The sequence below is a fragment of the Pteropus alecto genome, unplaced genomic scaffold (assembly GCF_000325575.1).
Source record: "Pteropus alecto unplaced genomic scaffold, ASM32557v1 scaffold239, whole genome shotgun sequence".
NCBI lineage: Eukaryota > Metazoa > Chordata > Mammalia > Chiroptera > Pteropodidae > Pteropus > Pteropus alecto.
This window is the reverse complement of record NW_006494613.1, coordinates 16873240-16881002: the sequence shown is the minus strand read 5'-3', so window position 1 is coordinate 16881002 and position 7763 is coordinate 16873240. Positions and strand designations below refer to the sequence as shown.

Below are 7763 nucleotides of genomic sequence, written 5' to 3'. Positions count from 1 at the left end.
TGTTTCCAGTTTGAAAATTTTGTTATTGTTATCTTTCTGTTATTTAAGTTTAAATCCACAGGATTTTGGAAACAGTCTTTACATGATTTCAATTATTTTAAATTTTAGATTATTTTTTTTATAGTCCAGGGTACAGTGTATATTAGTAGGTGCCTCAGAAATGGAGCCTTTGACTGTCCTTACTTATTGTACATTAAACTAATAGTTGGATAGAAGCATCAGTAAGAAGCTTTCACATATCATTTTATAATGATAAAAAATCAATTCGCTAAGCTATACCAATTTTATATATTTATGCACCAAACAATAGAGCTGTGAAATGTGCAAAAAAAAATAATAATAATATGGGTGAAAAAATGTAAATAAATGTAGATTTATAGTTAAATATTTCAACATCCCTCTGTCAATAGTTAATAGAACTAGGCATCATTAGCAAGAGTTCCTAATTCAGGGTTCTCCAGAGAAACTGAACTAATAGGATGTAAGACATATTATTTTGGATATTGTATATTTCAGTTTTAAAATTTCTATTTGGTTCTTCTTTATTTTTTTTATTTCTCTATTGAGACATTTTATTTTTTTACCCAACACTTAAAAAAAATTTTTTTCAAGCATGTTCATAATTGCTCACTGAGACATTTTCATCATGACCAATTAAAAATATTTGTTAGATAATTTTGACATGTCTGCCATCTTGATGTTGGCATCTGTTGATTTTTTTTTTTTTTAATTTAAGATCTTCCTGGTTCTTTTATGAAGATTGATTTTCTAAAGAAACATGCACACTTTTATATTATGTTATGAGATTATATATCTTAATTAAATCTTTTTTGTAACTAGTTTTCTCTGGCTCTACTCTGGCAGGCGAAAGGGGAGTATATCATTATTGCTAGGTTACCTCAGTTGATACCTGAGAGGGGGCTCCTCATTATTGCTGGCCTGGGGTAAATGTTGCAGCTCCTCACATGACACTGTGGGTGGAATGGCCTTCTTTCTACTTGTTACTAGGTGATTTTGAAAGTCCTACCTACCCACTAGGTCCCCTCTGACATCATTTTAGCACAGAGAGTGAGAAATGCATTTTTAGTGTCGTTTCAGGGGGAGGATTTCTAATCTACCCACAGAGTGTCAAATAACGATACAGCATGGGGGGTGGGATAGAGGGTCTCATTATTTTTGATGGTGATAGAAGTTCTGGCTCTATACTTGGCCTTTTCTGAAATTACCCCAGCTGTGGTATTGGAGAGCCTCATTAGTTTCATAAGGATGAATGTCTAGGCTTCCCATTTAGCCTTTTGTTGTGTACATAAAACGAGTTCTACTATTTTTTTTTTTTTAAATGGTGTTTGGCAGAGTAGAGTGATTATTGCTTAAACATTTTCTATCTTCCTATACTGCCCCTTTCATGGTCCTTTGGCTAGAGAAAGCAGGCTTTTGTTGGGATTTTTAATATTTTTTAATCTGTGTGGCAATTTATTTTTTATAAAGTTCAAATATACTTCAATAGAGAAAGGGTAGTCTTTTCATGAAATTGTACTGGAATAATTACATAATTTTGTACAACAAGTGGAAAAAATTCACATACCTAAGTAAAATATAAAACTATAAAATTTTTATTAAAATCCTAGAGAAATAAAATTGTAAAATCAGGTTAGGCAACAGGTTCTTAGACAAAAATAAAAGCACAATCCACATAAGAAAATAATATAAAAATTGAACTTTCTACAAACTTTAAATTTTTGCTCTTTAATAACATTATTAAGAGAATGTAAAAAAGAATGACACATCAGGAGAATATACCTGAAATCATTTATATAACAAATTATATAAAGAAATTTCAGAACTAAGCAATAAGAAAAGAAACCCAACAAAAAAAATGAACAAGATTTACATATACACTTTATCAAAATATTTATGTAGTTGGCAAATAAACACATTAAAGGATGTTCAAAATTATTCGTCATTGAGAACATGCAAATAAATTTACAGCCATGCCACCCTTAACGTGTCCGATCCCGTCTGATCTCAGAAACTAAGCAAAGTCAGGCCTGGTTAGCATTTGGATGGGAGACCACCTACGAACAAATAAATAACAAATAAATAAATAAAATGAATAACAACAAAAAAAGAACATGTGAATAAGAACTATGATGACACATCTATTAGACTGGCTAAAATAAAAAAATAAAATAAAACTGATAGTAAAAAGTGCTGTCAGAGTAATTTGAATTTTTATACATTTTTGACAAAGATGAGAGATGGTGGAAAACAGTTAGGTAGTTTCTAAAATGTTATACACTCACTCACACATGACCCAGCAATCTCATTCCTAGGTGTTCACCCTAGAGAAATGTCTACAAAAAAAATTGTTCACAAAAAACCTACACATAAATGGTCATAGCAACTTAATTTGTAATTGTCCAAACATGGAAACATCCCAGATATCTTTTAGTAGGTGAACCAGCTATGTAACATCTATACAATAGAATATTAATCAGCTACATAACAAATGACACATACAACATGGATAAATCTCAAAGCCATACTATGTGAAAGAAGCCAGGCTCTAAAGGGTACATGCTTTTTATTGTTCTAGTTCTAAGACATTCATCAAAAGTCCTAAATTTAGCAATTAAGAACACATCAGTGGTTTGGAAAAAGTTTTAATAACAATGGATAGCACAGGACTTTGGGGAGGTGAAGAAAGAAGTGTTCAATATCAATGTTGCCAATAGTTTTACAATTTTCTGCTTGTTAAAATCAGAAGTATATAATAACAAGAAGAGTATGAATTTAACTGAACAAAAAATAGATAATAGATAAAATAACAGCACAGAAAAACAAGTATGATATTTTGCTTGCACATGGTATTCATTTAATTGAATAACTATAAAATAAACAAACGTCATATTTTAAAAGAAAAGACATGTAATTTTACATATTTAAGTATATAGTACTTAATTTAAATTTTTACTGTTATAATATTCCTTTGAGAATAAATAATTTAGACTTTATCTAACAAGTAAAATAAACCTCTTAGAATGATATTTAAAATGCCTCTTTTCTGTCTGTAGCCATGCCACCCTGAACATGCCTGATCTTGTCTGACCTCAGAAGCTAAGCAGGGTTGGGTCTGGTTACTACTTGGAGAGGAAACCACCTAAGATACCAGGTGCTGTAGGCATTAAAACAAACAAACAAACAAACAAATAAATAAAATGCCTCTTCTCTTTATGAAATTACAATTTAAAAGAATTTTGTCTTTGCCCTTATATTTTCAATTAAACATCCTTTATGATCCTTTGAAAATATTATATACTGTCACTCTTTTGGTTAAATCTTTGCAATGACTCCTCACATCCTTTAAATGACAAAGTCCTTAAAATACTTTGTAAGGATCCTCATGACTTGGCTATTTTTCCTCTCTTATTCCAAGGCAGCCACACCCATCTCCCTTGAGTGTGTCAAACACAATAGGCCTGCTCCTGGCTTTAGATCTTTTGCATTGTCTGTTCCCCAAATCTAAATAATCTTCCTCCCCATGGGTATGGCTCACTCAAATTCTTACCAAATGTAACTTTCTTAAGAGAAATTTAATTAAAACAATAACATTGTTACACATACAGCCATTTATTTTGCCTACTATACATGTAGTTTTTACTCCCTTCCTACATAATATATTATTTACTTGCTTTTTTGCTCATAGATTATTGCCCCTCTCTTTTAAAATTTAAGTTCTTTCAGAGCAGGGATCTTTGTCTATTTTGCTCACTGATGCATTCAAAGCACTAGAAAGTGAGCAAATGAAGTATAGTAAACAGACAGATACAATTGTAAAACCGCAGCACTGACCTCTATGGGTGTGTTTGTGTGGTTGAGAATACCAATTTCTTTAATAGTAAAAAAAATATGATTAAATGCATATTTCATAAAATTCTAAGGACAAATCCCCTCCTTAACTAGTAATTTGATCTGAGTTCTCTCCAACTTGACGGTAAAGCAAAAAGAAATCTAGAATACTGTTCCAGATGTAGGCTCATGAATTCTGCCTATAAAGTTTTAATCTTAAAAGATGCGCTGAATTCTGGAAACTTGATATTTCTCTTGTTATGATCTGTACAAAAGCAAGGTGATTTTGCTCCTACTTTAACACTCATTAGAAGTAAAAACAGCAGTGTGCATAAAATTTTCAAAAAATGTATATATTTGAGATGCATAATGACAGTTTAAAACTTTATTTAAAAATGTCTGTGCTAATAATATAAAATACTCTCTTCATGGTTAGTTGTACATGTAATATTATTTCATCTCCATAGAGAGTCAGATTCTCATTCTGGAACCTCAAGATTTGGAGGAGCCAAAGATAACTGAGAAAATAAGCCAGCTAAATCTTTTGATGTGCCAGAGGAGATGAAATAGCAGTAAAATGACTTGAAGGCAATTGTCTTTTTTTCTGAGATCATCTATTGAAGCAATGGAGGCTCAAAAATAAGGAGATCGTTCCCATAGTTGGGAAGTGAGTAAAAAAGAAAACATCTATTACTTATGTTGCAATATATCCCTGAGCTGAGAGTAGGAATATGCTGAGAGCAACTAGAAGTTTCTATTCCTTATTCAGGAACACCTGCCTTAGAAATACTTTCAGCAAACTTGTTTAGATTCAGGGTAAATGAAAAGCTATTATTCCTTTCACTCATATTTTTGCTTGAAAACATGATACTGAAATGGAATTTTAAATATTGAATAGTAATTATTAATACAATATGCAGTTTTAGGAGTGCATATTGTAAATATGCATTATCTGACAGTAAATTACTATCAGATAATTTTAGATTAAGACTATAAAAACAACCAAGTGCAATGGTGCTATAAAAGCATTTAGGAATTTGGTAGATGTTACATGTAATTTACTTGCTTTTAAACTTATGTTAGATTTTTTTCAAGAGTTTAGAAATTTTTCATTGCTTTGTATCATTCAAACTAATGCTTTAACATAACCAAAGGCAGTGATTTCCTGATTTATAAATACTTAAGTATATAGTGTATGTGCGTGCATGTGTGTGTGTTTATGTCTAAAAACCTGCTAATTTAGTGTTATTGTAATGTAGTTATAGCTTGCATGATTTACCAAAATAGAAACAGGAATAATATATTAGAAAAAGAATAAAAATTTGGAACACTGAATTTAGATAAGGAAAAGCAAATAATGTAACAGCTGAAATATTTTCTGTCTGTAATAATTCTTCTTTAACAATTTATCAGGGTTTACATGTAGAAAATGATTTATAAAGCAGAAATTTGTCTTGTTACGAAAATAAGCACCACTCCTGCTAAGACACTCCAGGAAGAGTAAATTGAAAGGGGAGCCTAGCTATTTTTTTGTGTGTGAAAATTCATGTTGTGTTTGGCAGAATTCTAACAGAGAAATACAAACTTGAAAATAACTCCCTTTGACAAAACCCTCACCTAAGATATCACAGCAGCACTGAAATGAATGTAATGTGTTTCCATATGTGTTAATTAGTTTGTCACCACACAGTGTTCATCTTTATAGGGGTTCGGTGTCTAACAGAAATGTCAACTTTCAATATTTGATATATTGATTTTGTTCTTTAATCTCTCACTTTAATATTCTTTAACATAATTTTTTTTCTTATTGTATTTATGAATGTTGTAGATTTTGGAATACATCTGGAAATGACTCTAAAAGTATAAAATGATTAAAATAGGCTCATATCTTTTTATCTTACTTTATGCCTCCTCTCTCTACCTCCCTCCCTTTTTCCTATCACTCAAAAAAAGAAAAAAGGATATCGAGAGCAAAATAATTCATTTGAAAAGCTCCTACAGTCACTCATATGATACAGTAATGGAAATTTTCATATATTCTTATAAGTCAAGAGCTTAATTCACTATTGCCACAGTAAAGAGGATAATGATAAATGTATTTAATATATATAGATAAATTATATGCATGGATGGATGGATGGATGGATGGACGGATGTATATAATGTATCATTCATTTTCTTTTATTAAATATGAATAACTTTTCTAAGAGCAGGAGTAGGTTTAAAAATACAATTGACTCAGTAAATAAATGATGAATATTGTAACTTCGTTTTTTTCCCAAAACCGAGCCTGAGAAAAAGAATTATGTGCATACAGTTTATTTGGGAAACAATTCTAAGAAGCATAGGGATAGATGAGTGAGACAAGTTAAGAGGGGAAGCCAACATGAAGATGCATCAAGGAGTTATTGCTTTGGGGGTCTCCTGAGATAATACAGAAATCTTTCCAGTATTGTCTATCTTAAGGATTGAAGCTGGAACATTTGTCTACCAGTTCCTGTTCCTATAATATTCAATGTTGTCTCTGCTCATCTTAACTTTTCTGCATTTCCAAGCTGTATTTGTATGGCTTCATGAAAATAGCAAGCAAAAATCAGAAAAAGATATGGCATAAGATTAAGGTAGCATGTGTGCTGCACAAGGTGAATCTGAGCTGGCTGGGACTGCACATGCTAACTTGCTAAAATAATAGATAGACAAAAGACTTTTGGTATATCTGCTAAAACAGATGTTATAGAACGGTGGTTATCATGGCTACGTCTTCTGAATTCTGCTTTTGAATTAAGATACATGCTATGATAGCTCAGAAAGAAAGGCAAGACTGACTCTTACAGATTCTGTATGTAAAACAGCATGGTTGGTTGGTTGGTTGGTTTAAATGAGATCAGTAATGATGATTAAAATAGCATTTTACTATTAGACTATTTAAATTGTTTTTCTTAATATTGTTTCTCTCATTCTACCAAACTGTGATCAAAAGTAAGTCAATTTGTCTCTTGACTTCAGTAATTTATGATTTTAAATACTGTAACTAAAACAATATATATTTTTTCAGTATAAAGATTTACTAGAGTAGAAAGGCAAGAAATGAATCTAATTGGGTCTACATGTGGTCAGAATTAGTTTATATTTAAAGTGATTTAATTTATTCATTTTTTTATTACAGTTACATGCAATATTATATGTTTCAGGTGCACAACACAGTGATTTGACATTTATATAACTTACGAAGCGATCACTTCAATAAGCCTAGTACCCATCTGATACCATTCATATTTATTACATTATTAACTATATTCCCTATGCTATACTTTATATCCCTATGACTATTTTCGTAACTGGCAATTTGTACTTTTTAATCCCTTCATCTCTTTCACCCATCCCCTGAACCTCTCTCCTGTCTGACAACTATCAATTTGTTCTCTGAATCTATGAGTTTGTTTTTCATTTATTTTGTTTTAATTTATTACTTGGTTCTTTTCAAACTGCCAGATTTTAACTAAAAGCACTTTACTATTCTTCTAGTGTAATAGAATCGTGGCTGTACACTTAACCACATAGTGAGGCATATGTGACTAATTCTGCTCAGTTGAAGGTGAGTAAAAATGGTCTGGGTTTCAAATCCTGGGGTCTTAACAGAGCAGGTGTATCTTTTTTATGCATTCTTTTTCTCCTTTCTGGCAGTTGCTACCAGAATAGTAAGAAGAATCTATGACATGGTGGAGCCAGCCATATCATAGATGGAACATAGATCCCTGCATAAACTCACAGGAGTTTCTCATTGACCTAGGCAGCTCACTTTGGAGTTGTTACATAGGAAAGAAAAAAACTTTGTTTTCTTTAAATTGCATCATATTGGCATTTTTTTATGACTTAGTTTTCTACCATTTGGGGACATCATTTAAATCATTTTA

At 31.4% G+C, this 7763-nt stretch overlaps 1 pseudogene; it reads left to right on the top strand.

The window, feature by feature from the left end:
• The first annotated feature begins 3066 nt into the window (after nucleotides 1–3066).
• On the top strand, nucleotides 3067–3184 carry LOC112474501 (annotated as a pseudogene).
• Nucleotides 3185–7763: the final 4579 nt, after the last annotated feature.